This window comes from Kogia breviceps, chromosome 9 (genome assembly GCF_026419965.1).
Source record: "Kogia breviceps isolate mKogBre1 chromosome 9, mKogBre1 haplotype 1, whole genome shotgun sequence".
Lineage (NCBI taxonomy): Eukaryota > Metazoa > Chordata > Mammalia > Artiodactyla > Physeteridae > Kogia > Kogia breviceps.
Window position 1 is genome coordinate 33514812 of NC_081318.1, and position 21288 is coordinate 33536099.

Sequence of the window (21288 nt, forward strand, 5' to 3'; positions counted from 1 at the left end):
TGAGCATTTTCTTTCATTGTTTCTAAAAATACTTTTTGAGTACTTTGTCTAGGCCAGGTACTGAATTGGTATTTAGCTCCAAAATATGGCACAGGGACTTTGTTTTATTTTTAATAATCCATGTGCTTTTTGGACAGTTGGATGTTTATTTTGGCTTTGGTGATCTTCCAAGATGTATCAAAATGAGAATTGCCAATGCCAGAAATTGATTGCATACTAGTTATTTTTTTTCTCTCTGTATATAGAAATGTACTAACAGGGCAAGAGTGATTTGCTATCATTCCAACATACTATTTATGATGATGGCAATTCAATACTAAAATATTAGGTGTTTCTCTCTTTTCTTCCCAGATAATTCTTCTGCCTCTCAGACAGTTGAATATAACAAAGTTTTAATTTAATTTTTTCATATTTCTATCTGCATATTATTGACTGCAAAATTCCAGGTTAAAAAGAAATGAAAGCATATTTGTTTGGAATTAAGGCTCTAACTTGGACTTCAGATTATACAATTTTACTAGAAGATTTTTTGAATTACTCCAAAGTTTTCTGACCTATTAATTTGAAAAATGTATTTCACAAAAGAAAACTGTGGTACACTTAAGTGATTTTTTAAAAATTCCATTGAAGAACAAACTTTGAGATCGTAATTCCTGATTCTGAATCAATGAAGTAATGCTACTTTTGCTTATAAATATTCTTACTTTAAACATGCACAAAGTATGAAAAGCTTATGTCATTTCCCTATAAAAAAACAATTAGAAAAAGCATCACATTAAAAAATTGTTAGGTGATATTTCAGAATTAGTTCAAGCATTTTTAATTACTATGGAGTATATTAATCTTCCTTCTAATTAATAATTTTATGAGTGAGATTGGACTTTCTTTTCAAATTTTCAAGCAGTACCTTGTTGTAAATGGTTTTCTTACATAGAGGGTTTTGATTCTTCCCCCTTCACAATTATTTGTTCTTTGCCTAGAGGATGAATATATTCCATCAAAACATTAAAAAAATGCTATCCTTATCCTTGTGTTTGTTAGTCCTGAATGTTAGAGACCTAGGATATAACCTTTTGGGTCTCTCTCTCTCTTTCTGTCTCTCTGCCAAGCCCTGAGGAATGCAGTCTTGCAGTACAAAGTGGAACATGAGGCAATGAAAAACAGAGTGCAATAAGCATGATTGTTTTAATTTGCCACTGCCAATTTTCACTAACAGGCATTACACTGCACCTGTGTTTCTAAAAATTGGACTAAGGATCTCACCACAAAAAAAGAGTTAACTATGTTAGGTGACAGATTTGTTAATTATCTTGATCGTGGTAATCATTTCACAGTTCATGTATATCAAGTCATCACATTGCACACTTGAAATATATGCAGTTATGTTTGTCAGTTAGTCCCTAATACATCTGGAAAAAAATGCAAATAAAGAAAATTTGAGAAACAAAAGATATTGAGACAAAGGAAAGATCCTTCCAGGATAAAACAGGAACAAAATTTAACATTATATCAATGAGTTTCATCACAGACCATCTCAGCTTCTCCTGAGCTGACCACACTTGGCCTACTCAAAGACTGACATGAAGACAAACTATAGTATACCATGCAGGTTGAAGTTTATGATTCCAGCCTGATTCAGACTCAGGCTAAAAGCCCATTGGGACAATCCCATTCAGTCTCATTGCAGAGACAAGAAATATATGGCAAGATGGTATAGGAAGTATTCATCTCTGGTGGGATAACAGTTCACATACTAACTAATGTCAACTTTCTTGTTTTCCCTGTTGTACTGCCACCTTCTTCCTATTAGGCAATGAGGGAGGGGTACACCTGCTGCTCAGAGAAGGAAAAGCCCACACGTGAGAACAAAGAGCTTCTACATCCTATTCTAAGCTATATTTTAAGCTTCTACAGTCAAAAGATATCTCAGTTTAAGACCAAGAAGATTTGATGCAGCTCCACTAGCAGGGAGAATAGGTGTGTCTTTCTGCCCTTCATACTAGACAAAGGAACTTCACAGGAAGTGGAGAGTTTAGGAAATAAGTTAGAAGTATTGCAGGGGTCATGATTTCTGCCACTCCCCGACGTAGGAGTCTGGTGTGTGTGTGTGTGGGGGGGGTGGTGTGGGGAGGAAATGATATAATTAACTTTAAGTAGGAATATGAGGATAAAGGGTCTCATGCCCCACTACACATCTAACATCTTGGAAGGCAGCAGCGTCATGGATGTGGTACACTCTGTCTACCAGGGTGCTCTAGTAGGGACAGTGAAATGATGTATCCACATTTGAGAGAAGGGACAAGTTGGCTAAGAGGTCTTGGGACTGGGAAAGCAATAAGCAGAGATGTGGGTGCTTTCCCAGCAACAGATAAGAAGGATTGGCAGTGCTAAAGTGCTGGGTGATCCACCCGCGAGCAGTTGCCCTCTGAGTGTAACATATGCTTCACACACGCTGTCCAGTTTCCTGTGAGTCAAGTTACACCACTAGAAAAGTTCTCAACACAGGATAGAGAAAAAGGGAGACGGAGAGAAAGACTCCCTGTTCCCCCCACCATGACAGAGTGGCCGTTCTCTAATGACCACCTCTTGACCAAGGAGTATGGGTTAGGGCTAAAACAGGAGCACATATACCTTAAAAAATTGGAATTGGTTAAAAGGAATCCCTGGATAGGATTGAGAAATATGGAAGTTGACTAAATTGAGTTTTTTTTAAATATCATGTAGATATGGGAGCTCATGATACATAATAAAATTGTTAGTGGAAATAAAGTTATTTTTACAACACAGAGAATTTTGTGGACCATTGTGTCAGAAAAATGCACACACACATATAGAATGATAATCAGCAGAGCAAGATGGCAGGTTATGTATGTGTGTACAGAATAATTGACTCTGGAAAGCAAGGGTCTTGTGAAATTCATGTCAGGAATGCTGTCAGAATCAGATTAAACCCTGGCATTTTTAAAGTGCATATTTATAAAACTGTATTTGGCATAGCTGAGCCAGTTATCTATTTTCATTTCCAGCGTTTCTACTGAAATGTGAGGGGGTTTTTTTAGCAATGTTTTTCCCCGCAGTGAAGGATAATGAGCATATGTGAGCATATAAGACAGAGAGAGACAGAGACAGAGGGAGACAGAGAGGTTCTTGGAGCAGAAGGAAGCCCCCAAAACCTAAAAGATATATTGCTAGCTCTGCCCTCAGCCTGGTAGCACAGACCATCCTTCCTCTGTGATAACTGATTGCAAAATCCTATAGTAAATGCCTGAAACCACAGAGAGCAAAAAGGGATTCTCAAACACACCAGGAACTACAAAAAAACTGAGAAAAATCAAATTGAAGAAATGGAATTAATGGAGAAAACAGAAAACTTAAAAAAAAATCATTACTATCTTCAGAGACACTCAAGAGATAGCATATCAATAAAATAAGAACAGGAGGTTCCAAGAAATAGACAAAAGATTTTTAAAAAGAAAAAAATTGAGGATCAAAATATGTATCAGTTAATGGCTATTGAAATAAAATGTAGCAATATTAATATCAGGTAATATATAGTGTAAGGAATATATTAATTTAACATTGCTTTCCATTTTATCCTTGTTCTAAATTAATTCTTCACACACTACTGTACACCATGGGACATGGTTCACTATTGTATCCTAGAGAATTGCCTTATACTTAATAAGTACAGTAACTATTTCTTTAATTGAATTTAATTTAATCTGAATTACAAGATCTCTTTTTTCAGCGAGCTAGACTGAGGAGGAGGGCATATAACTTCAGTTTTTTGTTTTTGTTTTTTGTGTGTGTATGTGTGTGTGTGGTGTGTGTGTTTGAGAGAGAGAGAGATGGGGGATAATTGTTAGTGAAAATTTCAGACTCTTTTGTAGCAATTTCATGTATAAAGTGATGCAATTTTTCCAGTTCTATGCCCTATCCATATTCATTTTATAATAGAATGTCAGCTATCTCCTGGAATGCTATTCTAAATTTATCTTTATGATTATACTACTGAGGTCACAAGACTCACAGCTACACTGGATCCATTAAGGCTATGGTATCATTGGCTTTAAGCCCAGATAGAAAAAAATTATGCTTTTGACTCCGGTGAATGGAATTTCTGAGTCACACATCCTTGCCCTGCTTCATATGCAGATGCATCCTCAGAAGATGAGAGCCATTCTGAAGAGGCATTTCCCTGTTTTGGTCAAGGGTATCCAAAACAATGAACTAATTATTTAATTTATTCAAAAGGTATTTTTTGTCTTTGTACAGTATTATGAGATTCATTTTGGACCCCTTGATATATTTATCACACAATTTTCTAATGAAATTCAGAAGTCGTTAAGAAACTATTATCTAGGCCTCAACTTTCTATTCCCTGAGGAGCCAGATGTTACCAACAAGATTGTGGAAGAATTCTGCAGAAGCTTGCTATTTGATGACTTTATTGTGACAATGTGCTGACTTCTCTTGAAAACCAAATCTATTCAGTGAAATTATATCACATACACAAAGGGGTAATGACTAAAAACCACACCTATCCAGTGCAGGCAGGCAGTCTTTATAATCTAGGCAGACTTTAAATTTAAAACACCCACATACTATGTCAAAATGCATTTAATAGCAGATTTGCAGGTCCCTACTCTACCGGTATTATAATTATGATCCAATATATCCTAGTATCCCAAAACTTAATGGCAGGTACTCTTTTTCCAAATCTCTCAGACCTTGACATTTCTGTTCATTAATCTAGATTTATTGAGGGTGTGCTAAGTGCCAAGCATGGCTCTATGCACCATGGATGCAACAATGAGTTAGATACACCACTGTGCCAAATAGCTTATATTCTGGGGGTGTTGGGGGGAATCATAAACAGATAATTAGAAACAATCTGATGGTGCTGTCATAGAAGTATGCTCTTGGAAATATGGAACTACCAATGAGAACTTCACCTGACTTGAGGACTTGAGGAAGACTTCCTGCTGGACATGATAACAGAGGTGAGTTAATTAGGTGAATAGTGGGCAGGAGTCCATTCTAGAGACAGTAGACTGCATGTGTTAGTGCATAGAGGCAAGACAGCATGGTATGTGAGGGATTTACAAGCAGTTCTAAGGAATAAGGGAAGGCAGGAAGTGATGAATGATAAACTGGAAAGATGGAGGGCCATATGTGAAAAGGTAGCTTTAACCTTATCTTGTGAGTTAGGTGGACTAACATGGTCATATTTTTATTTTAAAAATTTCCCCAGCTTTATGTGTAGAGGATGGATTTTAAGTCCAATTCTGGAACCAGGGAAACCATTTAAAAGGCTTTTACAAGGAACTATGAGATACTAAGCTAGGGATGGAGAACTGGGATAGATCGGTGATATTTTTAAGGTGGTAAAACAGCAGGACTTGGCATTTATATGTGGGGTTTAAGGCAGAATATGGACTCAAGAACAACTCTTGAGATTTTTAGTGTGGGTGACTGGATGAATTGTAAATTATGTGTTTGTATATGGAGCTCTGAAGATAAGTCTGAAATGGAATACTAGTTTAAGTTTCATAAGCATGTAAGTTTTAGTAGAATTCAACACCAGGGGAAAAAAAGGACATCTCTATCTGTGTTCCAATATATTTTTTAGAATTTATACCCATTGGGTCTTTTTCTTTCCTTTCCTTTTTTTAAAAAATATTTATTTATTTGGTTGCACTGGGTCTTAGTCATGGCAGGCAGGCTCCTTAGTGGCAGCTCGTGGGTTCCTTAGTTGAGGCATGCAAACTCTTAGTTGTGGCGTGCATGTGGGATCTAGTTCCCTGACCAGGGATCGAACCTGGGCCCCCTGCATTAGGAGCGCAGAGTCTTAACCACTGTACCACAATGGAAGTCCCCTATCCATTGGATCTTAATGATTATGATTTTAGAAAAACAAGGTTATTCTTCTACCCAACTCTCATACACTGTTGGTGGAAATATACAATGTTACAACCACTTTGGAAAACTATCTGGCAGTTTTTTAGGCAGTTAAACAAACTTACCATGTGATCCAGTCTTTCTACTCCTAGGTATACCCAAGTGAAATATAGCATGCATCTATACAGAAACTGGTACACTGACATTGATAGCAGCTTTACTTGTAATAGTCAAAAACTGGAAATAACTCAAATGTTCATCAACTGGTAATGAGTAAACAAACTATAGTATATCCAATGCAATGGAATACTACACAACCAATAAAAATGTTTTTTGATAGTGGAACTATTGATACATGTTAAAGCATGGATGAATCTCAAATAATTATGCTGAGTGAAAGAATCCAGACAAAAAAAGAGTACTTATATATGATTTAATTCATATAAAAGTCTATGAAATGAAAACCAATGTATAGTAACAGGAAGCAGGTCAGTGTTGGCCTGGGAGGGGTGGGGTAGGAGGGAATGATAACAAAAGGATACAGGAAAACTTTTGGAGGTATGGCTATATTTATTATTTTGATTGGGTTTTCTCTTTTCGTTTTTCAGAAGGCAATTTGGACAGATTTTCATATTTTCTTAAAAGACCACAGGAATATTGAACTGATTAAGAGAATGGGTTTTAGAGTTGGTTTGGAGCTCAGATCCAAACTCTGTGATTCAACTTTGGCAAGTGAATTAATCTCTCCAAGTTTTAGTTTCCTCATCTTAAAAATGGGAATAACAGTAGTACATATCTTACAGAGTTATTTTAGGGACCAAATAAGATAACACATAAAAAACACAGCATAGTACCAGGTATAACACACAAAATGTCAGGTACTATCCAGAATCCTTGAAAAGTTCCCACTGCCTGTGAGGAAACCTAGAACTGAGCCTTCTGACATGGTAGGGGGCAAAGAAGGAAATTAGCAGAGACCACTATAAAATTACACTTTGGTACATTTCCTTTATTTAGAGAAATAACACTGCTCCGCTGGTGTAAAACCAGAGGAATAAACATGGAGGGAAGCCTCAATATAAGAAGTAATAAAGAGACTATTTAACATCTGTGCAAATAAATAAGCAATCTCAGAAAAAGGCATCGGGAACACCATTATCTGTGCTGCTAAGCCACTACTTTAAACTGAAGGGAACTTTTTTGTGGGGCGGGGGAGGCACACAGGTGGAAAGTTGTATTTTAAGAATAGATGTGGTGAGTGGAGAAAGAGGATCGAGAAGGTGGTTAATTCTTGTCTATGCTTTGGTTCCACATTCGCTCACTCACTCCTTTTGCATTTATGTTGTTTCCAAATCCTTGCATTGCTCCATCTACTACCCACACACTCTTAAGTTAAAATGAACTTCCTATGTTAAGGCAACAAGTGTTTTCCTCATGAAATGATTTCTAGCGAAAACTTTAAAAGGTGAGGCTGAATTCCTTACATTTCTTTTCTCTACACCCTGATTTCTTTAGCAAAGCATCAGTTCTTTGGTTTTGGACATTAAAACATGTTAATAATCATTGATTATACTAATCTGGCAAATATGCCAAAAGATGATTAACTTCTCTGCAAATGGGATGATAATGAACAAATATAGGAAATGTCTAGCATCTTTCTAATGTGAAGTGAAATATGTTTTGACAATTATTCTAACCTTTGCAAATAATAAGATATTATTATTAGATTTTTCAATTCTTCATCCTCCTCTTTTCATATTTAAACATTTTTAAATGATTAAATGGATTTTAGTTTGAGATTTTGTTTTGGAAATTTTCACAAGGCCTCTTTGGATCCCTTCCTCTTTGGAGAACTATTTGGGCAATAGTTGATGATGATAATAAAATGTGGACAGTTCAGGTTAGTCCTCTCATGTAAACACAGGGAATATTTCCTCTGCATGAGTACATATACTGTGCCAGGAACTGGGTGAAATATGTTACCTTTTGAATATTTTTTTCTTTGCCAATGTCTTTTCTATGGGCTTGTTAGCAGCATCTGATTTGGAGGAAGTTGTTGTTGTTTTTTTTTTTTAATGGATATTCACTTCCTGGGATGATGGTCTTTCTAGTGGCATTCTGATTAAATTCCTGTGAATGATAATGTAGGCAAGCTTATTTTGTATTAGGCTATAAAAGTGGTTTGGGGAGATGATGGGGAACAGATTGGGCAATAGAATCCATTGGGGCCTGTGTAAAACATACTTTCCTCTGGTCTACGTGTTGTGGCTTAAGGCATTAACAAATTTTGCTGAAGGCACACTGGAAGGCAAAACAATAACCAAACTGTGTGCTGAATGCGTTTGTAATTGCATTTACAATTTAATTGTTCAGGTAATTTGTATGTGAGCTAATTATACATGTAACTGTATATTAAAACATGGCTTTCTTCTCTAATACAACTCCCCATCGTTTGGTAGGATGGAATATAAACTTATTAGCAAAATAAAATAACAGTTCCAAGTTATGCTACAAGGCAGTAATATTTACAAGAGGATGATCTGTTTCTTGTCCACGTGTTAGTCTGAAGATCATGTGGTCCTCAGGTCCCTTTCAGGGATATACAGGATCTGCAGAATATGATTCTACTCCAAAATAGAGCTAGGACCCTAGAAGGAGAGGAGAGTGGAGTAATTCAGGCATTGGTGCTACTAGGGGGATGATTATTATACATGGAGACACATATTTAATATGGTTCATGTGTTTTTTGTTTTTGTTTTTGTTTTTTTGCTGTTGTTGTTTTTTTGTGGCACGCGGGCCTCTCACTGTTGTGACCTCTCCCGTTGTGGAGCCCAGGCTCCGGACGCACAGGCTCAGCGGCCATGGCTCACGGGCCCAGCCGCTCCACGGGATGTGGGATCTTCCCGGACCGGGGCACGAACCTGTGTGCCCTGCATTGGCAGGCAGATTCTCAACCACTGCACCACCAGGGAAGCCTGGTTCATGTGTTTTGTATGTGTTTTATGCTAACAAAGTCACTTACTCTTTAATCTACTTTACTGAAGACCAGGAGTGGGATTGGGGTTGGAGAGATGGAAGAGAAAGCCAAGTCCTTCCCCCATATTTAATGTACATAAAATATCTTTATACAACATAGTGAGGAAATTGCTCTGGCATTAAAAAAAAAGTTCTTTAGTTAATGCTACCATTTTAAGTCTGCAGTTTATTTAAGTGCTGTACTTAATTGGGAATAGGTTTTATATAACATGATGCATGGTTCATATAAGTTCATACCTTCTGGACTGGTATATCCTGAACACACCCCATTCTTTCATGGCCAGTTCTTCTATGAGTGTTTTGTTTGCTAATTTAACATTCAGGAAAATAAGATAAATTGCTTTTATGGTATGAGACATTGGAATTGTCTGCTCTGAACACAAACACAATAACTTATTTCAAACTGGCAGAATGAATATTTACAAACACTTTAAAAGAAGGATTTTATGTTTTCTAACCCTCCATCACATGAAAGAAAAGCCACTTCTTTACTTTGTAAATATTGACAATGATTAAGTTGTTTGGCTTATAGTAGGTGATTACTAAGTGTGATAACTGAGTAGACAAATGAATAAGAATTTAGAATCACCAAGGAGCAGACTAAGTCAAAAAAGGATTTTTTTTCAGAGTAAGCATGCTTCTAAAAGGGCCATTAGCTATGCTGCTGGTACAAGTCCTCTGAGTATGTTTTTCAGCTGAAGTTGCTGTAGGAATAATGTTTTCCTTTACCCTACTCCACCTCACCATACTTTTTATTAAAATTACCTGAAAGTCAATTGATTAACATGTTTTTAACTGATTAATGAGTGAAACAATGTACTAACTACAACTAACCTGTCCCAGGCAATGCTTGTCTAATTTCCTGATTCCAAGGGAGACTTGTCTTTGGAAGCAATCCCTTCCTTCTATCATTCTTTTGGATCTGCCCCCTTTTTCCTGCTACCCTCAATCTGGCTCAGTGAATATGGAAAATATAGTGCCAGTGTTCCATCATTCAACTTTAATAGGTCCACATTCCTAGTCTTACCTCTACACCTTCTTTTCATTCCTTGCCTGTCATCCAGTACTTAGTTCTTGATACAGCCCTGCCATGCAGCTATTTCTGCTGTTTGGGCCTTTTACCACCTGACCCACTGGACCTAGGGATGATATTTGTAGTTGCTTATCATAGGGGTGAACCCTTGAGATGTAGGTGATTGTGAAAGAGCTCAGAATTGGGCATCAGGAACCTGGTTTACAATCCTGGCTTTACCACTCACAAACCGTAAACCCTTGGGTGGTTGTTCACCTTCTGTGGCTTCCATATTCTCATCTGTAAAATAAGAGTTAATGCTAGGTAATTTTAGACTTTCTTCTGGATCAAATATTTCTCTATTAACATAAAATAGCTGTTTCAAAGAAGAGAAATATAATTGGAAATTTTTTGATGCATGGGTTGTGGAACATTTACTTATGTTAATTTTCTATAAATATCATTAAAACTGTCCTGGGCAAAATAATCTATTATTAAATAGTACTGCAGCCTTGCTTTTAAAAAACATTTTTAAAGAAAAATGCACTTTTAAAACCATGCCTAGTATATTCTATGATTTTTAATAAAGGGGCTTAAGAACTTTGTGTAATTAACAAATCATTTCAAATTAATGAAAACCCACCTCAGTATAAATTAGGAGAAATGAATGACCTGATTTATTTTGTTCCAGACTGCAGACCGAAATCTGAAGAATACATAAATAAGCAAGCAAAATAGAACTCATTGGAAAAATCACATCTGTCCACCATCATCACACAAAAAGGCACATTGTGTTGTCTTGAGAAAGATTACACATCTTCCAAGGGAGGAAGCTCTTTCTCTAAGACAGAGGTGAATAACTAGAAAAGCAAAAGGTTCTGTGAGAAAAATGAAAGACTGGGTGGGTAGAGCCAGAATTAGAGGAAGAATTGAGACAAGAGGAAAAACCAAGGACAAATAGTTTTTACCTGGACATTCAGGCTTGCAGGTGTCATCTGAAATTACAAAAGGAAAAAAAAATGAGCTTGGGATGTGATTAGGATAGTCATATTGTGTATGTTGAACAAAATGTAATGAAAGAATGAACACAATGATTTAAGAAGGAACACATATATTTTTTTCATTCAGTTTCCTGCATTTGAATTTGAGTATAGAGTATATAGCCTGAGTATAGAGTATGTAACCTCTATAATAGCCAGATCATACCAAACTGGGTGGCAAGGGCACATAAAGATAAAACTGCAGGCCTCCAAAACATACAACATGCTCAAATTCTATGAAGCAAGAAAGAACTAGCATTTATAAGTGGACAGTGTTATTGGAAGTTGGGTATTGCTGAGCATCAGGAAGGATGATGTACTTCCTGGATATTTCCAAGAAAAATAAAAATAAATGGTTAAGTTTGAGCCTGGGACACTTCTGTGGCAGATATTGTTGACTGGCTTGCTCAGCACTTAATCTCAACTTTTTCTTCCTTTCCAACCCCAATTATAGAGACTGGAAAGTAAAATACTTGCTTTCCTAGCCTCCCTTAGAACTGGGAGGGTGGCCATGTGACTAATGAGAGCAAAAGAAACATCTGGTGGGGTTTCCCCTTGTCCCCCTGTTGTTTCTGCTTGAATGAGGACATGTTCCCTATAGCTGTGGCAGTTATCTTGTGACTATGAGGGAAAGGGTAAATTAACCAGACAACAGTCATCACGTCACTGAGCCACTGAATCCATGCTACCAGTCATTTACCTTCAAATTTATTGTCTAATAAAAATAATTTCTCATTTGTTTAAACCCCTGATAACTAGTTTTATTCTTTCTTGTAGAATGCATCCTAATACACCTTCCAGAGAAGCAAATTCATAATGCTTCCACGTTATGCACTCTGATTCCACAGTGAGGTGAGACTTATTTTGCTTCAGGTCTCTTATCCTCTTTCCATGAACAAATAGAATCTCTTCCCAGGGCATCTTGGCAAATAGACACAGGAGCTTGCCGAGGTCATTCTGGCATCCTATGTGTTGAAAGGAGTAGAGGTAAAGACTGTTCCCAGGAACATAAGCTCTCTGTTCTCAGAGCAGAAGCAGACTAGGGTCCTAGAACCTAGCATGTTCCTTCCTCTGCATCTCCCTTCTTTCCTCATCCACAGGACAGTCAGAAAGACAAAGAGCTCAGGGCCTGAGAAACTGTGCTCTGTGTGTATGAGTGTGTGTGTGTGTCTGTGTGTGTGTAGTCCTCTCTATGCTTCCTCCACTCCCAATAAGTAAGGCAGGGAAAGCAGGAATGGAGTTCAGTACCACAGCTACGAAGAGCAAAAGTCAACTTGAGATCCGCAGTAGAGAGGGGACTCCAAGTTTGCTGTGAACAGCAATAGTAAAGGGAAAGACTTTGGGGTGACTTAAATGAGCCACAGAGTGGCTTAAATGTAGTGAATGATCCATTAAAAAAAGTTGAGAAAATTTATACAGAATAATCATTTTGGGTGGAAATTAGGGGCTGTTCACAAAAAAGAGAGAAGAAAGTGTGGAAAGGTTATTCTGGCCTCATTTTCTCTTCCAGTTGCTTAGATTATATTATCAATGAAAGTAACTGGTCATGCAGATGAAATTTATACAAGTGAAACCTGAACCACTTTAGAAAAGTCTACTCATGGAGACATCTAATTGGTAGAACTGCCAAATTGGCCAGAGACTTTGCAAATATTGATACTAATGGAAAATATCTGGACTACTAGTTTGGCCTGCAAAAGGGAGAATAAATTTGATTGAAAAATAGCACTCACTGGAGACATCTGTCCTGTGTAACATCCACACATAGTCTTAACAGGGGTAAGAAAACCTTTGCCCCAGCCTTCTGAGGTATTGCTTAATAAAAATTATGAGATCTGTGATAGAGATTGCTGTCATCATAGAACAATCATAGCTATTTAATATCAAGCCATTCATATTTAGTAATATTAATACTAAATTGTAACCTGATATATTATTTGTGCTGAAATAAGATGGTATCTAATGATATTAATATGGAAAATCTGATTTACTTCATTTAACTCAAACACATTTGCGGTGAACATTTTTAATCATGAAGGAAATGTCACTTCACTTGTAAAGAATTTAAGAGTTCCTGTGATCTGAATTGGAGATCAGATTTCCTCTGTTATGAAAATTTGAAACTAACCTATATATTCTAGAGAACTGAGACATTACAGTTATGAATCTTTATGCCATAGAAATGATAGCTTCAGTAGTATTTTGGGAAAGACTTACAAATCGTTTATTAACCAACAGTACCCTTTTCTGATTAAAATTAAGTAGATTCATATATCCATTGATACTGGGAGTTAGTATTGAGTACTTCTCATTTCCACTTTGGCTACCTGTCATCTTTGCTAGTTCTTCTGCTTGTCATTGACTTTTGATGAAGGAGGAGTTTATAAAGAAAATAAGCCAAAAACCTAAAGAACTCTGCTGTTGTGGGCAGCACACATAGTTTCTCAGAGTGAAAGGTTGAGAAGTCGAAATAAAAGGCTTGGTTAATATTCTGAACAATGTAGTTTTATATGACCTAATTGATGGATTTGTCCATTGACTCCCTAGAGGCTGAAAAGGTTTGACTCTCAGGAAACTTTTCTTGTGTTTATTCTTCAGTTTTCCTTTTCATATTTTCCAGTCATCATTCCTTGTTAATATTCCTCTATGGGCTACCTTAAGTGATTTATCATTTTAATGGCATTTTTGCTCTTCTATTTCCTGATTAGTTGCCATCCTGCCAAATTATACATTTTCTTAATCTTCACTCATAGCTTAATTCCTTCAACAACATTTCAATGATCATTAAACATTTCTTTCAATATGCCTCTGTCTTTAAAATACCAGATATGAATGTAGCAGTGTCACCAGCATTATCTAGTTTTAATTTTAAGGAAATTGTACTACAGTGATAAAATCTAGCATTCCATATGATTTTCCACTATTGTATTTAACCATGGATTTCTATTTAAGTTCATCAACATTTGTTCTTAAATTTCTTTCAATGGAATTCCCTCTGAACCAAATAATTTGCCTTTACATTCTTTTAAAATACCTCATTTCACCCCAATGAAAGTCTGAAATGTTCATTTAACATTGTGTGGTGTGTGTTTTCTGTTTACAAAACAGCAAAGTGAACATTCCCTGTACCCTTAGCATTTTTGACATATTTCAGTCTGTTGCAGGCACAGTATTTCTGAGATTTCCTCCTGGGATTATTAGAGATAATCCTGGGGAAGTTCTTTGGAGAGTACTTGTTATTTTTCTTTACAGTTGACTGCAAGAGTCTCGTATGCCAGATAAACCTCTGTTGGAGGAAGATTTTGACTGTTTGCTCTAGTGACTAATCTCTGATAGGAGAATCCAGTGTTTGAAATATTAGATAATTTATCAGAGAAAATATGGGGCTCCCAAAATGGCCAGAGGGGAATCCCTTCCGTCATCAGTTGTATTGAGAAATATTGTGACTCATTTTAAAGGGAGTTTGGCAATAATAGTGTCATGGGCAAGGGGTTTGAATAAAACTTACAGCTACATGTGATCTCTTCTTGTTCTAGTCAGAATAATAATTTTAGTCTTGTTCTTCAGTGTTTCAGGTTGACAGTCATGAGATTTGGGGAGAAAAAAAGATTAAGGTAAAACAAGACTTATTCACTTCAGGAAACATAGACTTAGTTTTCTTTGCAGGTGTTTGTTACCCCACTTCTCCTCAGTCCACCAATTTGGTGAATGAGCCTTCCAGCCAGGACGAGTAAGAGATGGTTGTGCCTCTGTCCAAGGGGTGCCTTCTAGGTCTATGGCTAGCACAGTGGCTGCTACCAACTGTGAGGGGCTTTGGAGGCTCCATTGAACATGTCACCCACAACTTCTTGATCCTAGGCATCTTCTTTATAAGAAAGGTATCTTTCTCATGATTCTTTGTAATATACTAACTTATTTGGTTTATAATTGGTGAAAAGAGAACATATATTTTTGAATAACTCCAAGTTATATAACTCCAGAATTTATTAGAAAATATAAAGTAACAGAGCTCTTCAAGATTTAAAGAAATGTAGTATGGTACTAGTGGACTATTTTACTACATCAGGGAGTTCAGAATTAAGCTTTATTATCCTTAAAAAAATGATCAAAGCCCCAAGAAAAGCTTCCTTTGGCTTCTAAGTATTTTACAAATCCAGGGAGTCTCTGTGTCAAGTATCACTTGCTTATTTATTGAGTGTTTCCCTAAATGACTAGTGTCATCTCCCAATGGTCATTAATATTCTTCTCCAAAGGTTCCATCTGTCAGAAATGGTGAAATGTGATCCATTGTAAATAGCATGAAGTATTTTCATTGGTTCCTGTGGTCTACCATGGCTTGCTGCTGCTCCCAAGGGGAGACAGAGGTTCTGTTCAACACAGCTGGAAAGTTTCTAGCCTCCAAGTGTCAAATCAGGAGCAGAGACACAGCAGTTTTCAAAGGAAAACAAAACAAACAGCTGATACATCTATCTCTTTTTCTCTTCTAGTACGTATTCTATCACCACCCAATTTAAATTTCACTCTCTCACCTTTGTTTGAACTAAAGCTTGAGTTCACTTTGAGCCAATAAAAATTACAAGAAGGAAATATCTGTACTGTTAAGTAACTAATGCTACTGTGATAGTAGAGCAAAGTGAAAATCTAAATAAAGATCATGACAAGGTTTCTCAGTGGATGCAGAAAAAAATTGGCACTACAACGATTAATTTCACATATGAAATTAGATTCATGTCAAATTTGCATTTTCTTATATTTTATGACATTTAAAGTATATACTATTCCATGACATTTGATCCTTGAAATAAATGGAAGGATAGTTATGTTACAGAGATTTAGTTTACAACATAAGTAGAAGAGCCAGTACAAGATCCTAGTAAATTCTTTACAGAAGTTATCTGCCTGTGTTAGAAAACATTGTTGAGTTGTAAAGTGAATTATTTAAGAAATTCTCATTGATTTGCTGGTAAGTATTTTAAATGCTTTCTGGAAGGCAATTTGATACACGTTTTTGTGGACCCAGAAATTCCACTTCTAAGAATATATGCTAAGTAAATAATCAACGTTTGCACAGAGTTAGCTACAAAGTGGTCTTCTGCAGCATTGTTCATATATTATTTAGATTAAGTAACAGTAACACCAACTGCTGTAAAAGAAATCCAAAAATTTTATGACTGGACATACAGAAAAGCATATTTCGTGTTCATACAGATTCCAAAATGGATGTCCTTAGTGAGTGCACATCCATATAATTATTCAAAGACTCAAACCCCTTCCACCGTGTGATTCCTGATGCCTTCCTCCTCTGAAGGAGATCCTCTGCCTTTGGCTGACCTATGTGATAACAAGAATATGGAAGTCACATGGAAGATGCTTTATGCTGAGTATGCAAGTGGCATAGATCACTTCTGCTTCCATTTCATTGGCTAGACACAGTCTATGGTTACTCAACAGTATGAGAGGCTGGGAAATGTACTCCAGCTTTGTTCTTAGACAACAGAAGAAATAGATTTTGGTGAACATGTAATAATTACAAATTTTAATTGTAGATACACTTTAAAATAAATTATATCCATATAGTAGAACACTGAGCAGTTAAGAAAAAAAATTTTAATACTGAATGCAATGATAAGGTGTTCTTGATATATTGAGTTAAAAGCATGTATTACAAACAGTACTTTTGGCACAAATGTTATCATTGTTCACATGGTCACCATGACTTACGAAGATCCTTTAGTTATAGAAAGCTGACAGAGCAAAACTTCTGAAATGATATCATCTCAGTGATGTTATAATTACTACTTTCCCCAGCTTTCCTTCTTTTTCTTTTCCCTTCTAAAGCCACATATGTTTGGTAATGAGACCATAACAGGGCAGAAAGATTTCACACTGTGAAAACTGATTGGTATAGGTTTGAATATGGATTTTTGTCATTTATTAGCTGGGCTAACTCAAATCCCAATTTATCAACTTACATGAAGATAAATTTCTTTTCTTTTTGAAAAATGAGGAAAATAATAATCCACTTCATATGTTTATTATGAAGACCAAATGAAATTTCATATGGAATACACTTAGAAAATTGTCTAGCACATAGAAGGGGCTTAAAAAAATACTGCAAATGATGGAGAGATGTCAGTTGTTATTTTTGATATCATATAGCAAGTCCAGTTATTCTAACTGGATAGTAATTTGTTGAAAATGTCATATTCAAATGAAGTACTTTTCTCCTGTTTTTTTCCTTATCGTCTAATAGTTTGATATACATTTTATATGAAATTTTCTTGTTTTAAAATCCAGCATCTTATCTATCACAAACCTTCCAAAGTATATATCACAGACTTAATATTTATTCCTGTTTTTTGAATATTTTATTTTTATTATATGTGACATTGGGTGGTCCTTCTGTTCTTGACTAAGTACTGAGAACTGCCTTCTCAAATTGAGGTAAAAGATTGTACATTTTGGAAAACATGTAGGTTGCCTGCCAAACAACCTTTTTCTCCCTTCCCCTTAACAGTGGAAAAGTCTGTTTGTCATTATGGACCTGAAAATGTCAGACTCTGGCTATCCAGTCTTTCATGCAGCTAGGGTGTGGACATGTGATTTAATCCTTTAATCCTGTCCAGTGAGCCACAGGAAAAATCTTCTAGGGATGTCTCAGAAAGGTGTTCCTCCTGATAGTGAACTGACTGTGGTCTCAGCTATCTAAACTTCCTTGTATCCAGATCCTTTGCAATAGAACTTTGTGGTTCTCCTTAGCTAGAGATGGAGCCTATTTCCTCACTTCCTAAGTTTAGGTTGATCTTGTGACCTAGTTTTGGCAACAAAATATAACAGAAGTGATGGTGCACCATTTTGAAGCCTGGTCTCAAGAAACCTTGAAAGGTGGGATTTCCAGAATAACAGAGTAAGGGTCTAGATGGACTCTATCCCCAGCAAAATGACAATTTAACTGCAAAAATTTTAAAAGAAACAACAATTTTTAAAGTTTCTGGAAATTGTCCTAAGAGGATAAAGCAAATGGAGAAACATTCATTCAATAAAATCTACTAAATTGGTGAAAACAGTAAGAGTCTGTGAAATTGCTGCAGCCATTTTGGAACTATGAGGGGAAACATTGGCAACACCCTGAAAAAAGAAGAATGGAAATTATAGAGAAGAGATCCTTGATAACATCATTGAATCCCTGAAGTGGCTACGTCTTGAACTGTACTTACTGATTACTTTTTAATGTGAGAAAATAAATTCCTATTGTTGAAAAAATTTTAATTTGAATATTTTATTTTTTGCAAACAAGTCGATATTCCCATGATAACTCTCTGAGTAGAACTGATCCATGGCAAAATCTGTAGATTGTAAAGTTTGCAAGTGGGTGGGTTCTTTCTAAACTGATGTCCTTTACTCGCCCACTCACTTCCATGTGCCCGCAAAGTGCTTCATCCTCCAAAGGCTTGCTTTTCCCTGTACAGTATGTGTACATGTCTGCATGCTCCCACCCTTAATATTTATGACCCATTCAAATGCAAGATGTTGAATAAGTCTTTGCTAATTCAAACAGGATTACTTGTACTTTAGCTTTTGTATCCCGCGCTCTACCAAACTGTGTAGTCAGGTATCATAAGACAAACAAGGGACTCATTAGAGTCCTTAGATAAACACTGAATGCTGGCTATTTTCAGAGGTCATTTTTGTTGACCTAGGTGTGTGCATGCTGGATCTCTCTGCAAAGAGTCTTAAAAGCATGGCATGGCCTTTATAAAAGTCCATATGTAATTTAGTATAAGAATCCAAGTTTTCTGACTTCAAAATTACTACTGCCTTCATTGGGTCAGGTGTAGCCTGAATGTCAGCCACCTGGAGACCCCTTAGACTCTATCCTGGAGGAGAACCATTTTTAAATTCTTGCCTTTAGACTCTCATAATTCCTTCAAAATTTATTATTATGTATTACTGTGTTTCTCTTTTCTCTGCAAGATCAATCACCATCAAAAGAATATGAATTACAATGGATGAATAAATGTTTGGTAATCGTGTTTTTATCTTTAGTTTTGGAAAACTTATCAGTCTCTTTTTGGTATTTGAAATATAGATGAAAAGAAGCTATATACATGAAATAAAACAGCTCCCTTGAAAAAGAAACAATGACATATCAGCTTTTCATTTTTAGTAAATGTAGCTTTCCTAGGTGCTATTTCAGTTTGCTTCTCAATAAGAAAAGATAACAAATAAAGCTCATGATTATATGTAGTACCAAGAAAGAAGATAAAGCCTCCTACCAGTGTAGCTGGGTAAGTGTGAAAATCCATTTCAATTTGTATTCCTTTCGTGGGTTGCTTGCTCATAGTTAATCACTTCCCCTGTGTTGATGTCTTTGCAGTATTTGGTTTCAGAAACTGCCTCTTGAAGGCCTTGCACTGATGTTGGCCTTTCATTTTATGGTAGTGGAGTGCTCTCTGTGACTGGCCTCAGATTCAGACAATCTTAAATTTTCTCTGCTATTGTTTCCTGGGGGAAATAATATTTTAGTATATTCTCAAAGTTATTGTGAGTTGGGTCCTTTGTTAATTGTTGCTAAAAATATCCTAATACATATAAGTGCCAAGGCAACAAAATCATAAGCACTGGTATCTTAAGGTAGGAGATTGAATAAGGAATAAAAATCGGTTGCAAGAGACCAAGCTGAAAAAAGACAACAAAAAAAGATGGTAAATAAGAATGGCATAAATGCACTTTTATAAGCAGGTTTGTGGGTATAGGATAAAAATTCTGGAAGAAAATTTTTAAAAACTCTTTTAAGATTAAACTATTGTATATGTATACGAATGATTATTATGGAATAATTATAATAGAAAAAATTGTACACAATTTAGAACTTCCAAAATAGGGGATAGGTCATGGTTGAGTTGCCTCATTGCAGAAGTGTTTGACCATATAATGGTGCTTCATGTGTATGATACAATGCAAATGTAAATTCAAAATATAATTTAAAATGAAACGCAAATGCACACAGTGCAAATTCCCTGTGGAATTGTGCAACACAATAGCCCTGGAACTACTTGAGTAAATGATGGTATATCCATCTAGACTGTTGTATGTCCAATAAAGGGATATCATAAAAGACTAATGACATCAAAAAATCTGACCGCAAAGGTTGCAATGCAAATATATTCTGCAATTGTAAATATATTCTGCCATATAAAAAATACATAGAAAGAAAGGGACGAGGATATACTGAAATATTATTTGTGCAAATATGAGTGATTATAATTCTCTTGATAGTGTAATTATGCATGATTTTAACTGTCTTCTTTATAAGCTTCTATATTTCCATTTTTGTACACAGAACAATTGTTACTTTTATGATTTAAAAAAAAACCTTTTTTAAGTTGTATGGTTCATTGGCATAGTACTAAGTAGAAATGAAAAGAAAAAATGGATTCAGTTCTTCTCACTTCTATCTCTAATCCTGAAAGTATGGCTGTGTCATTTGGATAACGCCTCCATTATATTTGATAAATGACATTCTTTATGTTGTTTCCCTTGTTCCTAAAACAGTGTCTTTCACGGGAATCAGACTTATTTGGTCTCCATTTCATGTAAATAAATGGTCTACTTCTGCAAAGTCAAATGCAAAGGTTCTGCAGATACCAGAGTCTCAGCAAGAGAAGGTCTCTGCATTCAGGAAGTGTGAAACACACAGGCTTCAGGTGGCTGCATTTCCTTCTGAGTAGTCCATTCCCCTGGGTACATCATTGCTCACACCTTTGGTTTTTTCTTATCTATAAGAATCTGTCAGGAATTTTTTTTTTTTGCGGTATGCGGGCCTCTCACTGTTGCGGCCTCTCCTGTTGTGGAGCACAGGCTCCGGACGCGCAGGCTCAGCAGCCATGGCTCACGGGCCCAGCCACTCCGCGGCACGTGGGATCTTCCCAGACCAGGGCACGAACCCGTGTCCCCTGCATCGGCAGGCGGACTCTCAACCACTGCGCCACCAGGGAAGCCCTGTCAGGACTTTTTAAAGGAGCATCACATTGTTGTCTAATCAAGTGCTTTGATTTGGAGAGTAAATTCATTGATTTGAGAGAACAGTTTGTGAGGTTTCTGTAGGAAATCATATTACTTAGGAGAGCTCAAAATTTGTGGCAACCTCCTCCTAATCTTTAAGGCTAATCTCACAACAGACTATGGAACTTTTTAAGAGGCATTTCAAAGGAATTAAAGCCACTAGAAGGCAATATATTGTGAATTTTGGGAGCTCAGTGTATTTAGCAACATTGGAAATTTGATGGCTCCAGGAAA

At 36.3% G+C, this 21288-nt stretch overlaps 1 long non-coding RNA gene across 1 annotated transcript; it reads right to left on the bottom strand.

The window, feature by feature from the left end:
- Positions 1-10227: 10227 nt before the first annotated feature.
- Positions 10228-19310, bottom strand: LOC136794893 (uncharacterized). Its single transcript, XR_010842368.1, has 3 exons — positions 19266-19310; positions 10918-10944; positions 10228-10249 (listed from the first exon to the last, which is right to left on the bottom strand). It is a non-coding gene; the product is annotated as an uncharacterized lncRNA (long non-coding RNA).
- Between the last annotated feature and the right edge of the window lie 1978 nt (positions 19311-21288).